Raw genomic sequence first — 25,558 nt, 5'->3', positions numbered from 1 at the left:
ACTCATACTGGTGAACAAACATCCTAAGAGTGCTTTGACGGGTAATATATCCATCAAAGAATGCATGCATCCCCTCACTTCTTTGCGTAGATAGCATACCACCCCAAAAATACACATCAAGGTACACAGGAACCCATTTTTCATTCCAGAGTAAAGCTTGGTGAACCAATTCCTTGTATGAAAATTATACCTTGCAATATATTCTATCCATTTTCTCTCAAAAACTTCAACAGTAATGCTATCAAGGACCATGGATTTAAATTCTGCACGTGTAATTTTACAAGGACAAACACCACTTAAGTAAACAAGCAACTTTGAGAATATATGCCAAATACAATACATAGGTATTGTATTTGGCATCACTTCAGCAATGGCTACCTTAATGCTCTGACACTAATCAGTTATGATCGCATCTGGATGAACATTTCCCATGGCATTTGTCACGACCCTAACCCCGAACTCGGTCGTGATGGCACCTCTTGTGAAGACAAGGCCAGCCAGTATGACCCAAAATCACCTTTTACACAGTTAATCAACACAATTATAGTCTAAACATGGTTTAAATAATACTGAATAGCGGAAATATAGATAACAATGCGAAAATCCAGCCCGACACAACCCTAACCGTGGTGTCACAAGTCATGAGCATCTATGAGTCATAATACAAGTCTGCTAGATCTCATAACTAGTACAGTGTTCGATAGGAACAGAGATGACAAGATAATGGAGACACGAGGTTGCGGACGTCATAGCTACCTCGTAATCCTTGAAAACCGCCAGAACTGGAGGAATCAACACTCAGAAGCGAAACCAGCAATGCCTGAATCTGCACACACGGTGCAGGGAGTAATGTGAGTACTCCGACCCAGTGAGTAACAAAAATAAATAATGATTGAAAGTAAGAAATCAAGTAAAACACAAGGCATTCCATACTGAAGCACTAAAATCACTTAAAACAATAAAACAGTGAAAATTCAAGTGAAAATCCCTTTCTTAACAAGTAAAACAAGTAATTGACAGGTAAGTGTAAGCACGTGATTTTTGCCCTACATGAAGATAACTCCTAAAAATAAATCAAAATAATTTTTATTAATTTTTTTAGGAATTTTTTTTTATTTAGTCGCATTTCATGCAATTTAATATTTTATAATCAAAATAATAAATACCAAAAAATATCTTGCATGACACTTAGATTTTATCGGAAGTCATTTGGTTTTCATAAAAATTAAAAATCACAAAAAATATTTCATTTCTACACCTTTTACTTTTATTGATTTTTCTTTTTAGCATTAAGTAGATTTTATAATTTTCATAATTAGTACAATTTTATATAATTTAGGTTTTTAAATAAAAAAAAAGAGAGAAGAAGATAAAAAGGAATTGGGAATAAAATTTGAAGAACCTTCCCCAAAAATATTTTCCCCCAAAACACTTCTCCCCATACGAGACCTCCCCACAAAAATACTTCCCCCCAAAATTTTCCAACACATAAAACCTTCACCCAAAACTACTCCCCCACATAACACCCTACCCCACACACTCTATAAAACCATTTGTCTACATAAAAAAGGAAAACAAACTACACAAACAGACGGACGAAAACTACAGAAAAAGGAGACGAAAATACATACAAAAACACGCAAAAAAATACACTCTAAAAAAGAAATTACTACAACGTTTTTTCTCATAAGGCCCCCCCCCCCCCCCCCTCTAGCGCTTATCTTGGGCTTCAACGTTTGAATGAGCAGCGACCCCTTCTTCTTCCATTTCCTCAAGACTCACTGGAGAACACGCACACACACACTCGCGTTCTCAAGCGAAAAATAAGAAAAAAAAACTCACAAAAAAATTCTGCTGCTTTTGAGTCTCGAGTTTTTTAGACAAATTCCGGACAGAAATTCCGGATTTTTGGGTTTCAAAGATGAGGTTCAACTAATTTGAGGTTCGTTCGAGGTCGTCGGTGTAGTTTCTGAGTCCGTCAAGGTCCGGTGCGTCGAGGTGCCGTTCAAGGTTATTTTCATGGTTCACGGATCAAACTCTTGCTGTTGTTGCATTTTTGGTCAGATTTAGTTCGTCGAAATTTGCCATAACTGAATTCTCGTTAATACTAATGAGTTAATTGTTGAGGTCCGTCACTTTCCATCTCTTTTCTTTCTTTATTAATCAATAGATTACTTTCTATTTCAGTAAGTTTGAATCTGTATTGTTTGGTTTCCTTGTCATTTTGTTTAATATTTTTGGATTAGTTCCTTTTAAATTGTTATTTTATCCTTGTTGGACGTCTTAGTTCATTTATCTGCTTTCCTGAAAATACGTACTGCTGCTTTGAAATCCTTTGGATGAATTCACGCTAATTTTGCTGCATTGAACTAAGTTGTACGCATGATACAATTGTTGAGTTGATGTGTTGACTTTTGTTTTTTTTTTAAATATGGCAGTAAGTTTATGTAGTTAATTGTATTTTGGGAGATGGTTGATTATATTTGGATTGGTTTGAAGCTGTTAAGTAAGACGTATCTATGGCCCTCGAGAATTTGGCTTGAATCCTCTTTAGAATTGGAATTGAGGCGTGTCGTGCCTAATAAAATTTATAAAATGCACGGTCTTCATTAATTAGTTTTTTTTTTATCCTTAGACTCTGAGGCATGCCATTTAGCAAATTCCATGGCCCTCGCAAAGTGCAAACGCGTAGCTGCTTTAGGCGCGTATTTAATAACATTACCTTCCCAAACTCGGGTGCACATTTATGTGACCCAAATCAAAATCTCAACGAAGTCAAAATATGTTAACAACCCGGGGTGCATTTCATGTGGCCCGGTTCTAATTTTCGACAAGGTTAAATAGAATGTGTCGTGAACCACGGGTGCATTTCATGTAGCGTGACTTGCGATATGTTTTAAATAACCTTGGAATAATTCCTTAAATAAAAAAGCGGTTTTAAAGTTAAAAGTGTACATAGGTTTAAAAGTGTTTTAAAATCAGATAATTGAGCCAAAAATAATAGTTGAGTGACCGTGCTAGAACCACGGAACTCGGGAATGCCTAACACCTTCTCCCGGGTTAACAGAATTCCTTACTCGGATTTCTGGTTCGCGGACTGTTAAACAGAGTCAAACTTTTCCTCGACTCGGGATTAAACCGGTGACTTGGGACACCATAAATCTCCCAAGTGGCAACTCTGAATCTAAACAATAAATCCCGTTTCGATTGTCCTTTAATTGGAAAAACTTCCTTTATTTACACCCTTTCGGGGGTGTAGGTGAAAAAGGAGGTGTGTCAGCTCTGGCGACTCTGCTGGGGATCGAACCCAGAATCTCTGGTTCAGGGTTCAAGAATTTGAGCTTAGAATAATTGTTATAGTTGGCTTTATCCATTGTCTGATTTTGTTACATGATTTGGGCCTAATGTGCTAATTGATTGCTTTTGCCGCTTTGATATTCCGTGAACTGTATATAAACTGTTGCGAAATCTCTCTTCTCTCTGAGTCTTCTAAATCATGAAGAAGTGTGCACTTCGTGTGGCTTCTTTTCTGTTAGAGTCATATTGCAAATTTAGAACGAGGTTCGGACAAGTTGCAAAGCCGGTGAAGCTTCTGTATTCCCGGTGCGCTGCCCCCCCTCGACTCGAGTTGTCCGCTCGGGTAAGCCAAGTTTAGAACAAAACCCAAGGATTCAAACCTAGAAAAACAAGACCTCATGCCGGATCCCTAGTAGGAGCGCTTGCTTGCATCATGTGCATTTGACTTAGGAGACTCAACACAGGGGTTGGGTCCGTCTAGGACAGGTGCACCCAAAATAACAAACCATCTTGATGCATCCTGTGTACTACATGTTGCATTCCTTCAAGGGTAAAAGGGTCATTTGGCGGCCAATGATAATTGAGGGCGAATGAAGAAAAAAAGGAAGAAAAAAAGAAAAAAGAAAGGGTGAAGTGTGAGGATAAAGAGAGTAAGGCCCAATTATGTATTCTGTTACATTTTTGTTAAAAAAAAAAGCTTGAAAATTGAAAAAGATTTTGCACTTTTTATCTTTTTTCAAAAATAAAAAAAAATCGAAAAAAAAAGATAAAAGAAAATCCAAAGAGATTTTACATGTTTCATCATTTTTCGAAAAAAAAAAGAGACAAAATAAATGTGTTTTCTATAAGTTAGTTGTTTTTTTAATTCTCGCCCGTATCCAATCTGCCCGAACTACGCATACTTGATTCTCGTCTTTCGGGGCGTGATACGTAGGCAACCCACACATGGTCCGGTCTTCCTAGTAAATCTTAGGTTCTTGGCTTTGCGGGGTCTTAGCCAAATTTTGCATTTCTAGCCACCTTTTGGCCAAATAAGCCATTTTGCAAAAATAACCTCAATCATGTCTTGCATGTGTCTTAGGGAATGTTATTGTCTCACATAGTGTTGGTTTAAAGCTTCCTCATACAGGTGTGAATTTGCTTACCGGTGTTTGAGCAGGACAGAGCCCAGGACATCTAGTCAGGATCGCCCATTCAGGAGTGGATTAAAAAAAAGATTTCCTTTTCTTCTTTTTATGTCGTTCTTTGCCTTTTAGTTTTGTATAGTAATGTCGAGTTTTATTATTATTATTGTACTTTTTATTTTGCAAAGCTGTGTAATAAATCAAAATCCAAAAAAGAGATGTTGCATTTTATATTTCTGTTATAAGTTTTCTTTAGAATACTAATTGTATAAATGAAAAAAATGGTTTTGAGGTGGTTTTTCCTTTAGGCAATTAATATCTAGGACTTAAAATGAATTATTTTTATGTTCCCTTTAGTATATTAGGACAAAAATTCAAAAAAAAAAAAAGAGAATTTTATTTTAGTACTTCTTTAAAAGCTTTCTTTCAGGTGTTAATTCCAAAATCCAAAAAGATTTTCTTTTGAGGTGTTTCTTTGGAAAATTAGTGAAAAATGTAAAAATAAATTCTTTTATTTCTATTAGAACTTTAGGATATTGTATATAGATAAAATACTTTATCTTTCGTTTATCATTAGAGTTTCTTTTTTAGGTAATCAAAATTGAAATCCAAAAACATTCTGTTTTATCTTTTTCATTGCTTGCTTCGAAATCTTGCGTTAGGATATTAAATGAAGATTCGAAATGTTTTTCTGTGGTTTATTCCTTAGATTTCCTTAAAAAAAAAAAGAATTAAAATATTTTTCTCTTTTAGGGTTTTTCCTTGATAATTTCTCATAGAGTACCTGTTTTTAAAAAAAACAAAGAAAAGAAAAGAAAAATGGAAATGTTAGTCTGTTTACTTTGTTCCCGATCTTCCAGAACTACGCAAAGATCTGATTTATGCGGGGTCATGATACGTAGGCAACCTACGTAGGGTTCGATCGAATTATTTTTTTTACTGTTAAAAGAAAGGGAAAAAAAGGGGAAAAGGAAAAAGAGAAAGAAAAAAAAAGAGGTGAAGTCATGAGATGTGAGAAATGAGAAGGAAGAAAAAGAGCGATAATCAGAAAGAAAAAAGGGGAAGGAAAATGAGCGAGCTAAGAAGTGCCAGAAAAACAAAGAAAAGAGAGATTGAAATGAACAAATTGGGATGATGCCAAGTGACCTTATGACCCTCGAAGTCATTCTAGAACCATTAATTGTTGCCAGGTGCATTGCACGCAATGTGATATTTTGTTGTTAAATGCCCTAACGCTAACGTGATGGCTTCATTTTTTTTGTTATATTCATAGCAGAAGGGTGGTTGGTTTGTAGTTTTCAAGGGGTAACTCATCTCTACAACATAAAGTCAAAGGTAATGACAAACAACAACAAAACCGAGTTGGTTGATACAGGTGCTCAAAAGCAATTGGTTGAACATGATAATGGGTTGGTTGAAGAGGTGAGGATGTTAAGACAACACATGGCGGACATGTATCGGGCCTGGATGACTGGGAAGGCACTACCCCAGCTACCACCTAGCTTCCTAAATACTACCCTTACCCAAACACCGGTCACAGTTCCAGATGATCCCCCATACTCTCCAGATTCACTCGCTTACCATGGCTTTCCCAACCACCCTAGTAGCTCCGTCACTCATCTTCCAATTACCTTTCCCAGAAATTGTCCTCCTGTCTTATCCGCCATCCCCAACAATGAACACCCACTCAAAGCTCACGATGCCCAATATTACCCCTCAGAGGTTGCCCATAAAGTTCCCAACTCATACAAGCAGGGCCCGCAGGATGAGTCTCATATTGAAAATGAAAAGTTCACAGGAAGAAAAGGGCGAAATGGGATACCCAGGGGGTTGAAAGGCATAGAACAGTCCTTAAAGAACAAGCAAGGAATGGGAGACCAGGGTAGCATGGCTTACAAAGAACTAACTATGTTCCCTAACGTTCGCCTGCCTGCAGGGTTTGAAGCACCAAAGTTTAATTTGTATGATGGGTGCGGAGATCCGGTAACCCATCTGAGGAGTTATTGCAGTAAAATGAGAAGTGTTGGCGAGGAAGATGATTTGTTAATAGCGTATTTTGGTGAGAGCTTGACTGGGGCAGCTTTGGACTGGTATATTTGTCAAGATGTTGGTAAGTGGCCTACATTGGGTGACATGACTCAAGATTTTGTTCGATACTTTCAATACAGATCAGGTGTTACCCCAGACCGCTCCTCCCTATCTAGAATGGAAAAGAAGCCAGAGGAAAGCTTTAGAGAATTTGGACTCAGATGGAAGGAGCGGGCTGCTCGAGTCAATACCCCGATTGGTGAAGAAGAAATGGTTGAGCTTTTCCTACAAGCCCAAGGGCCCACCTACTTCAGTCATTTGATCCCGACCTAGGGAAAACCTTTTAAAGATGTGTTAAAATGGGGGAGCTAGTAGAAGAGGGAATCAAGTCAGGCAAAATCATGAGTTGTTCGAAAGACATTCAGAACATCCCAATAAGCTTGGGTGAAAGAAAGAGAAACAGAAAAGATGATCCGATGGGCTTTTCCGATCAATACTTCCAGCCTCGACATCATCCTCGTGGATATGTTTGTGCACCAGATGACCCTCCCCAATGCTACTTCTCTCCACAGAACTCCCAAAGTCATACATCACTTTCCCAGTACCCTGTCCACAATGCACCACCATATGCTCCACACCCACAAGGCCCGCGATGGCCCGCACCACTACCCCAAATGTCTTACCCGCCCCCACGAGCCTACCAAAAACCCCCTGGATCAGGTTTCCGGCCCAATCAAGAATTTAAAAATGAGAGGTTACTGAAAAAAGAAAAGGCTTTCACCCCATTAGGAGTGTCATATGCCAGTTTGTTCCAAAAGTTGAAGTAATTGGACATGTTGAAGCCGATTCATATAAAAATGCCAAACCCTCTGTCAAAGAAGTTTGAGTTTTCTCAAAGGTGCGCAATTGCTCAGATGCCCCGGGGCATGATATAGAGAAGTGTTGGAATCTAAAGAAAGCAATTCAGATGCTTATTTATGCAGGTGACATTGTCGTGCAAAATCCAGATGCAGCAGACACTAACCAAAGTCCATCGCCTATTCATAATGAGACGCATATGGTGAGTATGATTTGTTTTGGAAAGGAATATGAAATTTCTTCTGAGATCCTCGAAGGTCCACGAGCTACAAAGTGTTTAGTGCTATCAGAGGTTGATCTTAAGAACGAGCCAGCAAAGGGAACCCAAAAGCAATTTGTTAAGAACAATGTGATGGAAGTTTGTGAAGGTCCTAGTAATGTTGATGCGAAATTCAGTGGCTAAGATGCCGAGCTTGGCAATTGGAAAGACGCTCCTGTCTTGGTTAGCTAGGGAGAGGTTTTGGTGGTTTATTTTGTTGTCATTTCTGTTGTCCGGGTTATTTTAGGGTTGTAATTCGGATATTGTCTTATGACTCAAACCCTTCTATCCTTTTATTTTTCCTAATTTGATTTTTTATAGTAACTCGTTAAGTGTTGTCTAGGTTTGTTCTAGGGTTGTAACCCAGTTTAGTTTGCTTGTTTTGTTGCTCAAACCCTTTCACCATCTGTTTAATGCAATTTCCTGTTTTATGTTATTTTTAGTCATTTTTGTTTAGTTCTCTTTTCCTTTTATAGTCCTTTTCTTGTTAACTCTAGTGACATGACACGCACGCGTAATTCTCAGCCTGGTCTTAAAAAGTTAGTTTAGTCATGAAGCAATGAAACAATGTTGAGATCACTTCAAGTATAGGTATTTTGAGATCACTTCAAGCCCGAATTGTGTGAAACTGGGGCAGATAGAATATGAAGAAATCCTATTGAAATGCATCATGCCGCGTCGGTTTGAAGCTAAAGGCAAGTTTGCCCGAATTGACAGGGGCCGCATGGTAATGAGAGTGAGACTGTTGTCCAATGGTGCTTTGTATGTAACAGATGTAGAAGGCAAATGTGGGGATATGGTCATCAAGTCTGGCGCAATCAAAAGATGTTACGAATGTTTTCCTTGGTTTGTTTAATTTTGTTGTTGGTACTTGGCATGTTTTGAAGATTGGAATGACGAAGACATTTTGTTCCGCTATCTAAACACCCTATCCTTCGTCACCCCTTTGAGTTTTGTCTATTTTCTTTCATACCCCTCTTTTGGAATCAGTAGCAAAGATCAGAAAAACAAGAGTGAAAGATAAGGAAAGGAAAAGGAGAAAAGAAAAGAACAAAAAGGGAGAGAAGAAAAAAATGAAAATTGAAAAAAAAGGAAAAAAAAGAAAAAAAAGAGGAAAAAGAAAAAAACAACAAAACAACAAAAAGAGAAAAAGGAAGAAAGAAAAGAAAAGAAAAAAGAAAGAGAAAAAAAATCATAACAACAGAGCAATTCCTATGACATGACCTACGTTCGACCTGATTTCTTTTAAGGATACGTAGGCAGCCTCACGGTTCGGTCCCATCAAAAAAAAATCAAAAGTCCCCAAGCAAAGAAACTGGGGCACAAGTTATGGTTGTTGTAAGAAACCTGATTCCGAAAGTTGTAATTTTGAACCCATGTGAATTATTTTGAGCCTTTAATATCCTTTCATTTTTTAACCCTATCCAAAAGCCCACGTTTCGGTCTAAAGAAAGACCTTCCGATCAGTCTTCGAGAGAGGCCAAGTCAAGTAAGGAGAGGTAATTCATATCGGGGCAACACTCTGGTCCAAGCAGAAAAATAATGAAAATGAGAGAGTCTTATTGGTGAAAACCCTTGCGGGCACCGTAAGGCGATGGTAAGTTGAGAGAAAGAACAAAATGAGGGAGGCTTGATGGTGAAAACCCTTCGGGCACTACAAGTCGAATAAGGATTGTGAATCAGATTGGATGATCGGAGCATCGAAGCCCAGTTTCATGGCTTAGGGGTATAACAGGAGTTGAACATCAGACTTGCTCAACAAAATAGGCCACAGGTGCATGTCATGGTCATTAGAGTTGGTATCTACATCTGATAGGTTTCTACTTTGTAGTTTTCTTGTTAGGAATCATCTCTTTCCTTTGCCCTTTACTCTGTTCCTTTTGTCTTGTTTACTTCCTCTTTCTGAGTCAATTTGGTCAGAACAAGTGAGAAATGACTTCAAAATTTGCCCCATCTTTCCAATTGCACAAAATGGGATCTGGCTAGCACATCGGTGTCATAAGTCGGGAAAGAACAACAAGCGTACTGAGTTGGTAACAATCAACATGCTTTGGGGGTCCATGAGAAATACAAAGGTTCAGTATATTTCAATTCATGAACAATGCAACAGATAGAGGATGTTGGGTGAATGGGTCAAAGGTATTCTCTGCGATGAGATCAACAAAGAAAGTGGTTAACCAGTGACAAGCGAGGTCTTCCAAGCAGAAATCAAAGTTATCATGACAAGTGAGGGAACAATAGACTTCAAGGCCAAGGCCAGTGATTTAAGTCAGGAAAAAATAGTATACGCACTAAGTGGATGGCAATTAAAGTACTTTGGAATTCACGAGAAACACAAAGGTGCAGTACACGTCAACACAAGAGCACGATGCAGTAGATGGAAGGTGTTAGGTAGACGGATCAAAGGTATTTTCGGTGAAACACAAAGGTTGGTAAATGTCAGTTTATGAGCAATGCAACAGATAAAGGGAATTGGGTCTGAATAGAGAAGGGGTATTTTCTGTGATAAGGATAACAGAGAAAGTGGTTGGTCCATAAGCAAGCAAGGTCCTGAAGTGGAAATCAGTTATCATGGGAAGTGAAGGAGCAATCGCCCTCAAAGTCAAGGCCACAAACCAACCACCACATTTTAAACTAACAAGATTTTTCTTTGATTTGAAACAGGGGCAGAAAAGTTCGGTTATTTCGGAGAAACCCTCCGTGAAGAAAGGCAGTCACCAAACAGGTTTGATTTTTGACTATCAGGACCCTCTTGGAAAATGGGACCTAGTTTAAGTTCAAAAATAGCATAATCTAGCATAAATGTATCCTAAAGGAATATAAGTTGGTTTAGAAGTTTGCATGCTTGAGATAAGATTCAATTAAGAGTTTCCAGGACCCTCATGAATAATGGGACTTAGCTTTAAGATTTCGATTAGATAACAACATTTAACGTAAACTCTGCTGTAAGGTAGTATAATTCAGCCATGAAAGTTGTCACCCTTAAGATAAAATTTGACCTTGGATTTTCAGGACCCTCCTAGATAATGGGGAGTAGTTTAAAGATCCTCTTAGATAGCAAGATTTAGCAGAAGTCACACATGTAGAAGATATAACTTAGATTTAAAATTGTCGTTTAGTTAAGAGTTGTCAGGACCCCCCTGAATAATGTGACCTAGCTTTCAAATTCTTTGTAATATTTGGTAATATGATTTAGTTTTACACTCACATCTGTGCCCAGTTACCAAACTGGGTCAGAAAGTTTTTGTCTATTTTGTTGAAATCAGGTACCCGCTTGGAGAACAGAGAGAAGACATTCAAGTTCAGCAGTCAGGAGCCCGCCTGGAGAGCAGGGAATATATTTCAAGTCAGCAGTCAGGAGCACAAGGGAGTACAATTTAAGTTTTAGCTTTCAAATTCTTTGTTTTATCTATTTTGAAGTCAGGAGCCCGCCTGGAGAGCAGGGAATACATTTCAAGTTCAAAGGTCAGGAGCCCGCCTGGAGAGCAGGGGAATACATTTCAAGTGCAGCAGTCAGGAGCCCGCCTGGAGAACAAGGGAGTACAATTTAAGTTTTACCTTTCAAATTATTTGCTATGTCTATTTTGAAGTCAGGAGCCCGCCTGGATAGCATGAGAATACTTTCAAGTTCAGAAGTCAGGAGCCCGCCTGGAAAATAGAGGTATCACATTTCAAGTTTTAGTTTTCAAAATCTTATTAATATCCGGTAACATGTACCCAGTTTCCAAACTGGGGCAGAAAGATTTCTTTGTTTTGTTTATTTTTGTGAAGTCAGGAGCCTGCCTAGAGAACAGAGGAATACATTCAAGTTCAAGTTCAGCAGTCGGGAGCCCGCCCGTAGAACAGTGGAATACATTCAAGTTCAGCAGTTTGAAGGAAAGGAACAACATCTCAGTTTACAATTCGAAAAGGCAACAAATGGATCCCACCGGGAGGATACAAAACAATAAGAAATACAAGACCAAGTTTGAAGATATAGATAGGAATCTTATAACTCGTAGTTGATAGGCTTAGTTAGTCTTTTTCAATTTTGATTTTGATGTAATAACGGGACAGCGGACCGGAGCCTCGGACGGAACCTCACTCGACTCTCAACTTCGTTACTCCATCACCTCATTCACTTCTGAACTACACCTGACTTGATTCTCTTATAGCCAAGGATATGTAGGCAACCTTTGAAGCAAGGTTCGGTCATACAGTTTTTCAAAAATGCTTCTCGTGGAGTTTCAAATGGGCAAAAATTCCTCACAGTGCTCACTTTATCTTTGCCCGAAAACTCTTCATGTTTCCGAGCAAAGAGGGGCAGCTGTAAGCACGTGATTTTTGCCCTACATGTAGATAACTCCTAAAAATAAATCAAAATAATTTTTATTGATTTCTTTAGGAATTTTTCTTTATTTAGTCGCATTTCATGCAATTTAATATTTTAAAATCAAAATAATAAATACCAAAAAATATCTTGCAAGGCATTTAGGTTTTATCGGAAGTCATTTGGTTTTCATAAAAATTAAAAATCACAAAAAATATTTCATTTCTACACCTTTTACTTTTATTGATTTTTCTTTTTAGCATTAAGTAGATTTTATAATTTTCATAATTAGTATAATTTTATATAATTTAGGTTTTTAAATAAAAAAAAAAGAGAAGAAGATAAAAAGGAATTGGGAATAAAATTTGAAGAACCTTCCCCAAAAATATTTTCCCCCAAAACACTTCTCCCCATACGAGACCTCCCCACAAAAATACTTCCCCCCAAAATTTTCCAACACATAAAACCTTCACCCAAAACTACTCCCCCACATAACACCCTACCCCACACACTCTATAAAACCATTTGTCTACATAAAAAAGGAAAACAAACTACACAAACAGACGGACGAAAACTACAGAAAAAGGAGACGAAAATACATACAAAAACACGCAAAAAAAATACACTCTAAAAAAGAAATTACTACAACGTTTTTTCTCATAAGGCCCCCCCCCCCCCCCCCCCCCCCCTCTAGCGCTTATCTTGGGCTTCAACGTTTGAATGAGCAGCGACCCCTTCTTCTTCCATTTCCTCAAGACTCACTGGAGAACACGCACACACACACTCGCGTTCTCAAGCGAAAAATAAGAAAAAAAAACTCACAAAAAAATTCTGCTGCTTTTGAGTCTCGAGTTTTTTAGACAAATTCCGGACAGAAATTCCGGATTTTTGGGTTTCAAAGATGAGGTTCAACTAATTTGAGGTTCGTTCGAGGTCGTCGGTGTAGTTTCTGAGTCCGTCAAGGTCCGGTGCGTCGAGGTGCCGTTCAAGGTTATTTTCATGGTTCACGGATCAAACTCTTGCTGTTGTTGCATTTTTGGTCAGATTTAGTTCGTCGAAATTTGCCATAACTGAATTCTCGTTAATACTAATGAGTTAATTGTTGAGGTCCGTCACTTTCCATCTCTTTTCTTTCTTTATTAATCAATAGATTACTTTCTATTTCAGTAAGTTTGAATCTGTATTGTTTGGTTTCCTTGTCATTTTGTTTAATATTTTTGGATTAGTTCCTTTTAAATTGTTATTTTATCCTTGTTGGACGTCTTAGTTCATTTATCTGCTTTCCTGAAAATACGTACTGCTGCTTTGAAATCCTTTGGATGAATTCACGCTAATTTTGCTGCATTGAACTAAGTTGTACGCATGATACAATTGTTGAGTTGATGTGTTGACTTTTGTTTTTTTTTTAAATATGGCAGTAAGTTTATGTAGTTAATTGTATTTTGGGAGATGGTTGATTATATTTGGATTGGTTTGAAGCTGTTAAGTAAGACGTATCTATGGCCCTCGAGAATTTGGCTTGAATCCTCTTTAGAATTGGAATTGAGGCGTGTCGTGCCTAATAAAATTTATAAAATGCACGGTCTTCATTAATTAGTTTTTTTTTTATCCTTAGACTCTGAGGCATGCCATTTAGCAAATTCCATGGCCCTCGCAAAGTGCAAACGCGTAGCTGCTTTAGGCGCGTATTTAATAACATTACCTTCCCAAACTCGGGTGCACATTTATGTGACCCAAATCAAAATCTCAACGAAGTCAAAATATGTTAACAACCCGGGGTGCATTTCATGTGGCCCGGTTCTAATTTTCGACAAGGTTAAATAGAACGTGTCGTGAACCACGGGTGCATTTCATGTAGCATGGCTTGCGATATGTTTTAAATAACCTTGGAATAATTCCTTAAATAAATAAAAGCGGTTTTAAAGTTAAAAGTGCACATAGGTTTAAAAGTGTTTTAAAATCAGATAATTGAGCCAAAAATAATAGTTGAGCGACCGTGCTAGAACCACGGAACTCGGGAATGCCTAACACCTTCTCCCGGGTTAACAGAATTCCTTACTCAGATTTCTGGTTCGCGGACTGTTAAACAGTTTCAAACTTTTCCTCGACTCGGGATTAAACCGGTGACTTGGGACACCATAAATTTCCCAAATGGCGACTCTGAATATAAACAATAAATCTCGTTTCGATTGTGCTTTAATTGGAAAAACTTCCTTTATTTACACCCTTCCGGGGGTGTAGGTGAAAAAGGAGGTGTGACAGCAGAGTCGCCAGAGCTGTCACACCTCCTTTTTTCTACCTACATCCCCAGCGGAAGAGTGTATAAGGTAAAGTGAGTTTTTCCAATTAAAGGACAATCGAAACGGGATTTATTTATTTAAAAATTCAGAGTCACCACTTTGGAGATTAATGGTGTCCCAAGTTACCGGTTGAATCTCGAATCGAGGAAAATATGACTCTGTTAACAGTCCGCGAACCAGAAATCCGAGTAAGGAATTCTGTTAACCCGGGAGAAGGTGTTAGGCATTCCCGGGTTCCGTGGTTTTAGCACGGTCGCTCAACTGTTGTATTTGGCTTAATTATCTGATTTTACTACATGTTTAAACCTATGTGCGTTTTAACTTTTAAGCCGTTTCTATTCATTTTTAGGAAGATTTCAAGGTTATTTAAAATATGTCGTAAGCCACGTCACATAAAATGCGCCCTTGATTCACGACACCTTCTGTTTAACCTTGCTGCAATTAGAACCGGGTCACATGCGCCCCGAATTTAGATTTACTTATCATGACTACCAAGGAATCATAGAGTAGAATAAGTTGCATTATAATTATTGACACACAGGGGCAGATGGTTTACCTCCTCTTTCACTACAAAAAAAAAATTAATCAAATAGATGTTAAATGTACTCAATTAAAATAAGATACATTTGTACGGACTGCGATAATATAAGCATTAATTCAGCTAATTACCTTCACTGGTTGATAAGAAACGGGAAGGTGCTGTTGAAAGGGAAACAAGCAGGAAGAGAAATACAATAAAACATATACTACTTTGCTTCATGAGTACTGAATAAAGTAAATGAGAGTTGAGTAACTACGTTCCAAATCAATCAACAATTTTCACTATTAGATCACTTTATATTCACGATAAGAGCCACTTGATTCCCAAACGATCATACTGTGAGAATACATCAGAACACCAAATCAAAGCACACGTAGATTTCTATATTATCTAAATCAAAATCAGCTAACTAATTCATTCTTGTTTCAAATAAAACGTCGGATTCAAACTAGGCACAAACAAATCAAAACTGGGCATGAGCAATCATATGGCAGCCATAGTTATCAAAGAAACAAGAACACAGAGAATTTTTTTTAAAATTCAAAGTAAGAAATGGACCTCGATAGCTAAGCTCTTTGAATCTGAAAATATCTAGGACCGAAAACCTTGGACGAACGACGGAACAGGGACCTCAGACAGCTACCTCCGGCTACCTCGAAGCTCGCCGGAAAGTTAAAAAAATAGCCGGATCTGAAAGTCCGCGAGAATCAGAAAGTCATACGCACACGCCGCTTTTTCCACGGCGACGAGCTGCAGTTTGAGCTACTATTTTCATATTCTTAGGGCTGGTTTTACAGCTGGTTGTGGTGGTGTTATAACAGACTTTTATACTTGCTCATCAAACGGAAAATGAGAGGCGATTTCAGGAGCAGTAACGGCCAGAGATTCGTTGTCTTCCTGCGGTTCAACACTTTTTAGTTCCTTTGTGACAGAGAGCCCATCGTGTGGATCTACATGCGGCTCCGAGGGAATTGCAGCTGGCGGTGATTCAAGTTTGTTTATCTAATGCAGGTCATTATCAACAGCTAGTGGTGGTGAGCAGCTGGCAGAGCTGCTGTGGAGAAGAATGATATGCTAAGGCCTTAGGGTGTCTAGACGCGGCTGCTGCTGCTTCTTTTCTTAGGGTTCTCTTGTGTTTATGTTAAGGAAGATGAAGGAAAAGGGTCGTTGGTTGCAGCTCAAAGAAGATGACTAAGCTTCAGTATGTAAGAAACGGCTGGAAGATGTTTTCCTCCTTATCTCTCTAGCGTTAGGTTTTTGTGTATTTTTTGGCTGATCTCCTAAAAATGTGTCTCCTTTCGCTGATAGCTTCCCCCGATCCCTTTTTCACGGCTCATGGTTGTGTGTATATAGGTTAGGTTTTTTGGTAGGATTTTAGATTAAGGGGTATGATCCTAGGAATTATGGGCTTGAAAATTATGGCCTAAAAATGAGTTGCTCGAGTCCAGGTTCTATCTTTTCTCCGCGAACAAGACTAAAAATACGATCTCAATTATTAATTAGTCCTACTTAAGTAAAATAGCTGTTCAAATAAGACTCACCTTTAAAATAAATTATTTTTTGGTATTTTTCAATATTAAAAATGACTACAAAACATTAATGGAATATTTTTTGTAATTTTCATTTTTCTTGTAATGAAATAAAGTAAAAGAGTCAAACTTAATTAAAATAGTTATATTAGGCCTAAATTAAATATTTTACGCTAAAATATAAAAAATCTTGGGGAGGGTCAAAAATCACATGTCTATAGTAAGTAAACAAATAGAAATTTTCCCCTCGGGCACAATATCAACAAATCCGCCCCTCGGGCAACATCTCAGAACAGTACCAGCCCCTCAGGCTCAAATTTCAGAACAATACCAGCCCCTCGGGCTCAATCTCACATCACAATGGGTACCCGCGCTCACTGGGGGTGTACAGACTCCGGGAGGGGCCCCTTACGGCCCAAGCGCAATATCAAGCCATCTCGTGGCATCAAATCTAGGCCCTCGGCCTCATATCAATCAAGCCACCTCGTGACATATTTATGTATCTCAGGCCCTCGGCCTCATATCAGTATCAATGTATCCTCACAAATAGGCCCTCGGCCTTACTCAGTCCAAAAATCATCACAAGCCCCTCGGGCAATAGTAAAACAGTATTTCTCAGCCCAAAACATCATTTAAAAATATCATTTAAGTCTCAAAACTATGTAAAATGGCTGAGTAGTAAAACAGTGGAAAATAACATGACTGAGTTCAAGTAGTAAGTCAAAACAATGAGGAAATAGTAATAAAAATTCCCGAAGGGTTCAAATAGTCGGCACAAACCCCAAATATGGCAATAAGCCCAAATCATGATGATAGCAAATAAGTTTCAATTAAATACGCGTTAAAATCATCAATCGGGACGGACCAAGTCACAATCCCCAATAGTGCACAACTCCACGCTCATCATCAAGTGTGTGTCTCACCTCAATATAGCACTACGATGTGCAAATCTGGGGTTTCAAACCCTCAGAGCATTATTTACAATCATTACTCACTCGAACCGGCTAAATCTCTAACTCACGATGCCTTTGCCCCTCGAATCGGCCTCCACGCACGTCGAATCTATCCAAAATCAGAACGAATACATTACAATATGCTAAGGGAACAAAGTCCAAGCAAAAACAATCAACAAAGGGCACGATTCCCGAAATTACCAAAATCCAAGCTTCGGTCCCACGTCTCGGAATTTGGTAAAATTTACATTTTCAGAATCCTCATACCCTCACGAGTCTAACCATGCTAAAATTATCCAATTCTGGTACCATTTGGTCCTTCAAATAGTTATTTTATATTTTTGGAAGATTCCACAACTTTTCTTCCCAAATTCCATCCCAAATCACGAATTAAATGATGAATTCAATTATAGATTCGTGTATTCTAGCCAAATCTGAGTTAGAATCACTTACCCCGATGAATTTATTGACAAACCTTCAAAAAATCGCCAAAATCCGAGCTCTCTAGGTCAAAATATTAAATAAAACCCAAAACCTCATATTTATAGAGTACCCCACAGATTTCCACCTCTGCGAACCGCACAAAAACGACCGTGGTCCGCATAAAACTAGTGCGGTCCGCACAAAAATGACTGCGGCCCCATAGGTTTTCATCTGCAGTGACAGGCTTTAGTATTTTGGCCATAACTTTCGTTGCAGAGGTCCAAATTATGATATCGTTTCCTTTATGGAAACTAGACACGAAGGGCTATAACTTTTGTTTTTGAATCATCTAAAAATGCCTTGTAAATCAAAAGATATGAGCTTCCGAAGTAGGACCAGTGAAATGTTCCCCACCGCGGCCGCACTGCATTTTGTGCGGTCCGCACAGCACCTACCACAACCGTATTTTGTGCGGACCGCGCTGGTGGGTTCCGAAGCCTGCAACCCTTCTGGACCTGCTACAGCTATGATTTTCGGCCTAAAACATCCCGGAACTTCAAACCAATTGTACCAACACATCCCATGACATCGTTCAAACTTGTTCAAAACTTCAGAACGCTCACAACAACATTAAATCACCAATTTAACATAGGATTCAAGCCTAAGAACTCCAAGAACTCTTAAATTATGCTTTCGATCAAAAAGTCTATCAAATCTCGTCTGAATGACCTGAAATTTTGCACACACATCCCAAATGATACAACGAAGCTACTATCATTCTCAGAATTCCATTCCGACCCCTATATCAAAATCTCGCCTATCAACCGGAAATCGCCAAAATATCAACTTCGCCAATTTAAGCCTAAATCTTCTCTACAAATCCAAAACCCATTCCAATCGCGCTCCTAAGTTACAAATCACCTCCCGAAGCTAACCAAATCATCGAAACTCACTTCCGAGCCTTCTAACACATAAGTCAATATCCGGTTGACTTTTCTAACTTAAGCCTTCTTAAAAGAGACTAAGTGTCTCAAACTTCACCAAACTCATTCCGGACTCGATCCGACCAACCCAATATCACAAAAACACGGATAACGAAGGATAAAGAAGCTAAAATGGGTGAAACGGAGCGGTAACTCATGAGACGACTGGCCCGGTCGTCACATCCTCCCCAACTTAAACAAACGTTCGTCCTCAAATGTGCCCAGAGTTGTTCCAGAAGCCAACAAATTGCTGAATAACTTTACTATGCATATACCCGGGGGTGATCCCACGTCACCCTATCTCATATAGGTCCGATAACATAATGCAACTAAAATTTCACAATCCAACCTAGCCCATAAACCTTAGAACCCCATTTCCACCTCTGAAATCATCCACAAGATCAGAATTTCACATCTATATTCAGAATAAGCCCGAACCAGCTGTAATAACCCATACCTGCAACCTCAGGTGCAATTACATGATAAACCACGTAACTCAAATGCTCGTAGCGATAACTTCTATTCACAGCAGCTACCACAACAACCGAATGCCGGTAGAAAACCTCTTATCAACTAAAGTCTCATTCCAACACTTTCATATACTGCCAACGATAAATAAAACACGCAATAAACCATAACTATTTCTCAGATCAACCATTCATGAAGCCACTTCTCTTTTGGCAAATGCCATAGCAAATTTCCGAGCCGAACCTCGATATTATCCTTCCAACATGCTAAAATTGAATCCGTTCGTATTCATTAATGATCCCAACGATCTCCTCTAATCCAACACACCACTCTGGTGACATTACACATCAATATAGGCCTAAGCCACAACTTGCATAATACGCGCACCAATAAGCAACGATCCGAACGTACTCAAATCATGAAAATGACTCAAATGAAAGAGTTGTACCTCAAGCTCAGCAGTACCACCACAACACAAGGCTGAGAACTCGTCTCACATCATAGGAATAGAACACACGAATCTAACCTGAAAGGTCATACCTCCACATATATTCGCTGCAATGCGCGATCTTATCCAAACACTACTCCACATGGAACACCTCAAGTCACTCTGTTCGAAATTGACGACCACGCGCAATTGATGTCTAGAATCAAAGTAAATCATCATAACCACAGTAAATCAAGTACATAACACCGCACAACTCGAAAGGGCATAACAGATGCGCCATCCGCCAAGCAATATCCAATACTCCTCCCGCTCGAATCCTGCTGAGAGACCCCAATAACACCGCACCACATGTGCCGATAACCAACAAATCCTAACGCCTCACAACACGGAAAGGTAACTCATAGGCCTCCCCGGATTACTAATAAGCTTCAATAACCGATGAATCAATACCTCTCTCAATAATACAATTCGGAGCCAACCAAGCCCACTCAAGTTAGAACACGCATCCACATTGGCCTGCCAACGAACTCCTTATCAAGGTGAAGCTACTCCTTCCACACCTTTAACTCTGCCGTTTGAATGCATACCGCACCTCAAATACCCAATCATTCCACGAAAGATACTCTAAAATTCCCCTGTGTCACCAAGCAAACTCGAATATCAACAGTCGATCTAACAAGAAAGCACCGCAATTCTACCGAAGTACCCTTAACTTAATCACATTGCCTTTTTTGAAACATATACCCTCGTCAAATCACTCCCATTTAGCAATACCATTTTCTTAATCATCTGGAGATCATCCCCCTAATCATCTGAAGCTCATTTCTCTAATCATCTGAAACTGCCTGTGCTGCCTAAGAATTTTATGACTTTCCGTTCAAAACTGAACTGTAACCTTACACACGCAAATCTCAATCCTCCACACATACCGCATATACCATACCATCCTAGGATAACATGAGAACTTCATCTCTCGTCCGAGCTACAAACATCTACGTACTCCACTAGTCAAGAACTTTCCATTAATCCCATATAGAAAGAAATCACTATGCATCCCATGCTCCTCATTCCCATAGAAAATATACAACTCTAACCGAGGTAGAAACCATCAAGAACTCTCCGAGTTCCCCTTGCACAAACCAGACCTGCCAGGACTGAATCCTTCTAACTCGACCAATCTATGCAAGCCATCAAAACCTAAGAGCATTGCCGCGAAATACCTATAGGAACTCATTACCCCGTACACACCCAAGGAACTAATCATATCCTTACCATACCGATCCGGCCTACTACCCAGCTATCCCATCTATCCGAGTTTCTTTCTAATTTACATTTAACTTGATATCCCTTCTTGTTGTAGCACCACAATTCCTCAACCCAGACTTACCACACGAGACCCAAGCATAAAACCATACTATCTAAGGCTTATAAGTTGCTGAGTACTCTCTTAAATATTTCCAAAAGCACCACGTTCATAATACCTACCCCGAAAGGACTTCATACGAATATGGAACCATTACCTTCCTAATACTGATATATAGAATCCTATAGTTAATGTAGAAAGTACCACAAGTCTTGACATCTTCCAAATGAAAACTCAGTTCCTAACCACATATACAACTTTAAAATACCCAATTGTTACATGTAGAATCTTGAACACATTAGAACCATTCTCGAGAGTCATTCACTCTATTCAAACTGCAATTAGTCTGATCAAATGAACCGAACAACCCGTTCCTTATTGGCACTCCGACACTGCAGAATGTAACCTCATCCCAATATAACCAATAAACTTCCTGCTCTATGCACCGAGCATTCTTGCCAATAGCAACTCAAGACATCCCGTGATTCTTACACACCTATGAAGCATAATATAATCTTCTTCAAAAAATTTCTTTACCCGAGCCATCCTCGGTCTCAACCTCCGTAGGCCATAACTAATTCACCCGAACATCTCAAACCGGAACCAACATAGCACATAACCATGCAATCGCTTAATCAATAGCAGACTCCCCCACTTAGCTCGGAGTCGTAGACCAAAACACACACAATAACTCATAACGCATATACTCTATTGCTTCCACAATACCATAGTGAGATTAAACTCAAACCTTTATAAGCTCGTGAAACACAGACCATCTGGTACCTTGAATCTTCTGCAAATCTCGCATTCATCCTTGCAACAGTCAAGCCTACTCTCTTAAGCGACTCAAAATTCAAATTTCAACACTTATATTTCACTTGTAAATGAGACCTTCTAAAAGACACATAAGGATCACACAACCTCGGAAAACTTCGCAGAAGATAACCCGCCTGCCTTGTCTTCAACTAACATTTCTGTATACCTTCCACCATCACAAACATTACGCAATCGCTTAGCCTTCCTGAGTCTAAACTCATACCGCAACATGAAATTTACTTCACTCCCAACTAGGACACATGAAAAGACTCTTCGCACACCAATAACTCGGGATTATACCTCAAATCAAGATGAAAATCAAGCACCTAATAGTTCTTCTATCCTCCAGCAGACCCTCCTCGTCGCTTCCAATTCATAAGAATACATCTCGCAATCACAACATACTCATCACATAGCCATGAAACTGTCACTTCTACTAATAGGGACACTACCAAACATATCAGTTCGAAGACACTTGCTTACATAATCAGCACCTCGGTGCTCAAGCTATAGGCAAAGATCCTGCCTCAAGTCCACCAGACTGGTCCAACATCAACTCACAGAGATCACGTTTCGCCCCTCGATCGGGGAATCATAAGCCATCGATGCACATCTGATACTGAGCACTCATGCGCGCATACGAACGCGTGGAAGGAATTCAAAGAGTTACTTTTCAAGCTGAACCAAGGACGCACGATAAGAATTCAAGAATGTAAAGTTTTTTTTCCCTAAAGGTTCTGCAGACTCCCGAGGATAAATACAGACGTCTCCATACCGATCCGCGAGACTCTGCTAAACCTACTCATGACTCGTGAGACCTATGTAACCTAGGCTCTAATACCAACTTGTCACGACCCTAACCCCGAACCCGGTCGTGATGGCACCTCTCGTAAAGAAAAGGCCAGCCAATCTGACCCAAAATCACCTTTTACACAGTTAATCAACACAATTATAGTCTAAACATGGTTTAAATAATCTAAATAGCAGAAATATAGATAACAATGCGGAAATCTAGCCCGACACAGCCCTAACCGGGGTGTCACAAGTCATGAGCATCTACGAGTTATAATACAAGTCTGCTAGATCTCATAACTAGTACAGTCCTCAATAGGAATAGAGATGACAAGATAATGGAGACACGGGGCTGCGGACGTCAACAGCTACCTCGTAATCCCTGAAAGCCGCTTGGAACTAGAGGAATCAGCACTCAAGAGTGGAACCGACAACGCCTGAATCTGCACACATGGTGCAAGGAGTAATGTGAGTACTCTGACCCAGTGAGTAACGAATATAAATAATGACTGAAAGTAAGAAATCACGTAAAACACAAGGCATTCCATACTAAAGCAGTAAAATCACTTAAAACAGTAAAACAATGAAAATTCAAGTGAAAATCCCTTTCTTAACAAGTAGAACAAGTAATTGACAGGTAGTAAACAAATAGAAATTTGCCCCTCGGGCACAGTATCAACAAATCCGCCCCTCGGGCAATAGCTCAGAACAGTACCAGCCCCTCGGGCTCAATCTCATATCACAATAGGTACCCGCGCTCACTGGGGGTATACAGACTCCGGGAGGGGCCCCTTACGGCCCAAATGCAATATCAAGTCATCTCGTGGCATCAAATCTAGGCCTTCGGCCTCGTATCAATCAAGCCACCTCGTTGCATATTTATGTATCACAGGCCTTCGGCCTCATATCAGTATCAATGTATCCTCACAACTAGGCCCTCGGCCTTACTCAGTCCAAAAATCATCACATGCCCCTCGGGCAATAGTAAAACAATATTTCTCAGCTCAAAACTTCATTTAAAAATATCATTTAAGTTTCAAAACTGAGTAAAATGGCTGAGTAGTAAAACAGTGGAAAATAACATGACTGAATTCAAGTAATAAGTCAAAACAATGAGGAAATAGTAATAAAAATCCCCGAAGGGTTCAAATAGTCGGCACAAAGCCCAAATATGGCAATCAGCCCAAATCATGATGATAGCAAATAAGTTTCAGTCAAATGCGCGGTAAAATCATCAATCGGAACGGACCAAGTCACAATCCCCAATAGTGCACTACCCCACGCTCGTCATCAAGCGTGTGTCTCACCTCAATATAGCACAACGATGTGCAAATCCGGGGTTTCAAATCCTCAGAGCATCATTTACAATCATTACTCACCTCGAACCGGCTAAATCTCTAACTCGCGATGCCTTTGCCCCTCGAATCGGCCTCCACGCTCATCGAATCTATCTAAAATCAGAACGAATATGTCACAATATGCTAAGGGAACAAAGCCCAAGCGAAAATAATCAACAAATGGCACGATTCCCGAACTTACCAAAACCCGAGCCCCGGGCCCATGTCTTGGAATCGGGTAAAATTTACATTTTCAAAATCCTCATACCCTCACGAGTCTAACCATACCAAAATTATCCAATTCCGGTACCATTTGGTCTTTCAAATCATCATTTTATATTTTTGGAAGATTCCATAACTTTTCTTCCCAAATTCCATCCCAAATCACGAATTAAATGATGAATTCAATGATAGATTCATGTATTCTAGCCAAATCTGAGTTAGAATCACTTACCCCGATGAATTTCTTGAAAAACCTTCGAAAAATCACCAAAATCCGAGCTCTCTAGGTCAAAATATTAAATAAAACCCAAAACTTCATATTTATAGAGTATCCCACTATTTTCACCTCTGCGGACCGCACAAAAACGACCGCGGTCCGCACAAAACCAGTGCGGCCCGCACAAAAATGACTGCGGCCGCATAGGTTTTCATCTATAGTGATAGGCTTTAGTATTTTGGCCATAACTTTCGCTACAAATGTCCAAATTGCGATATCTTTTCCTTTCTGGAAACTAGACACGAAGGGCTACAACTTTCATTTTTGAATCATCTCAAAAAATTTTGCAAATCAAAAGGTATGAGCTTCCGAAATAGGACCAGTGAAATATTTCCCACCGCGGCCGCACTGCATTTTGTGCGGTCCGCACAGCACCTACCGCAGCCGCACTTCATTTTGTGCGGACCGCGCTGGTGGGTTCCGAGGCCTGCAACCCTTCTGGACCTGCTACAGTTATGATTTTCGGCCTAAAACATCCCGAAACCTACCCGGAACCCCCCGGAACTTCAAACCAAGTGTACCAACACATCCCATGACATCGTTCAAACTTGTTCAAAACTTCGGAACGCTCACAACAACATTAAATCACCAATTAAACATAGGGTTCAAGTATAAGAACTCCAAAAACTCTTAAATTATGCTTTCGATCAAAAAGTCTATCAAATCTCGTCCGAATGACCTGAAATTTTGCGCACACATCCCAAATGACACAACGAAGCTATTGTCTCTCAGAATTCCATTCCGACCCCTATATCAAAATCTCGCCTATCAACTGAAAATCGCCAAAATATCAGCTTCGCCAATTTAAGCCTAAATCTTGTCTACAACTCCAAAACCCATTCTGATCGCGCTCCTAAGTCACAAATCACCTCCCGAAGCTAACCGGACCATCGGAACTCACTTCCGAGCCTTCTAACACATAAGTCAATATCCGATTGACTTTTCCAACTTAAGTCTTCTTAAAAGAGACTAAGTGTCTCAAACTTCACCAAACTCATTCCGGACTCGATCCGACCAACCCGATACCACAAAAACACGGATAACGAAGCATAAAGAAGCTGAAATGGGGAAACCGGACGGTAATTTATGAGACGACTGGTTGGGTCATCACATCATCAAGCCAAGTTCTAAAAACTAATTTGTAACTATCGATATCTTCATGAGACTTGAGAGCACATCCTAGTAAGATGGACTGTCTATGGTGATTGATGCCAACAAATAAAGCACATGG

At 39.5% G+C, this 25,558-nt stretch overlaps 2 long non-coding RNA genes across 2 annotated transcripts; both read left to right on the top strand.

The window, feature by feature from the left end:
* The first annotated feature begins 1,695 nt into the window (after positions 1-1,695).
* Positions 1,696-4,652, top strand: LOC142179460 (uncharacterized). Its single transcript, XR_012707635.1, has 2 exons — positions 1,696-2,127; positions 4,414-4,652. It is a non-coding gene; the product is annotated as an uncharacterized LOC142179460 (long non-coding RNA).
* Positions 4,653-12,530: 7,878 nt separating this feature from the next.
* On the top strand, positions 12,531-16,158 carry LOC107767696 (uncharacterized). The gene is made up of 2 exons (XR_001643959.2): positions 12,531-12,982; positions 15,312-16,158. It is a non-coding gene; the product is annotated as an uncharacterized LOC107767696 (long non-coding RNA).
* The last annotated feature ends 9,400 nt before the right edge of the window (positions 16,159-25,558 follow it).

Source organism: Nicotiana tabacum, chromosome 3 (genome assembly GCF_000715075.1).
Source record: "Nicotiana tabacum cultivar K326 chromosome 3, ASM71507v2, whole genome shotgun sequence".
Lineage (NCBI taxonomy): Eukaryota > Viridiplantae > Streptophyta > Magnoliopsida > Solanales > Solanaceae > Nicotiana > Nicotiana tabacum.
Note: the sequence above shows the minus strand (reverse complement) of the source record. Positions and strands in the feature narration are given on the sequence as shown.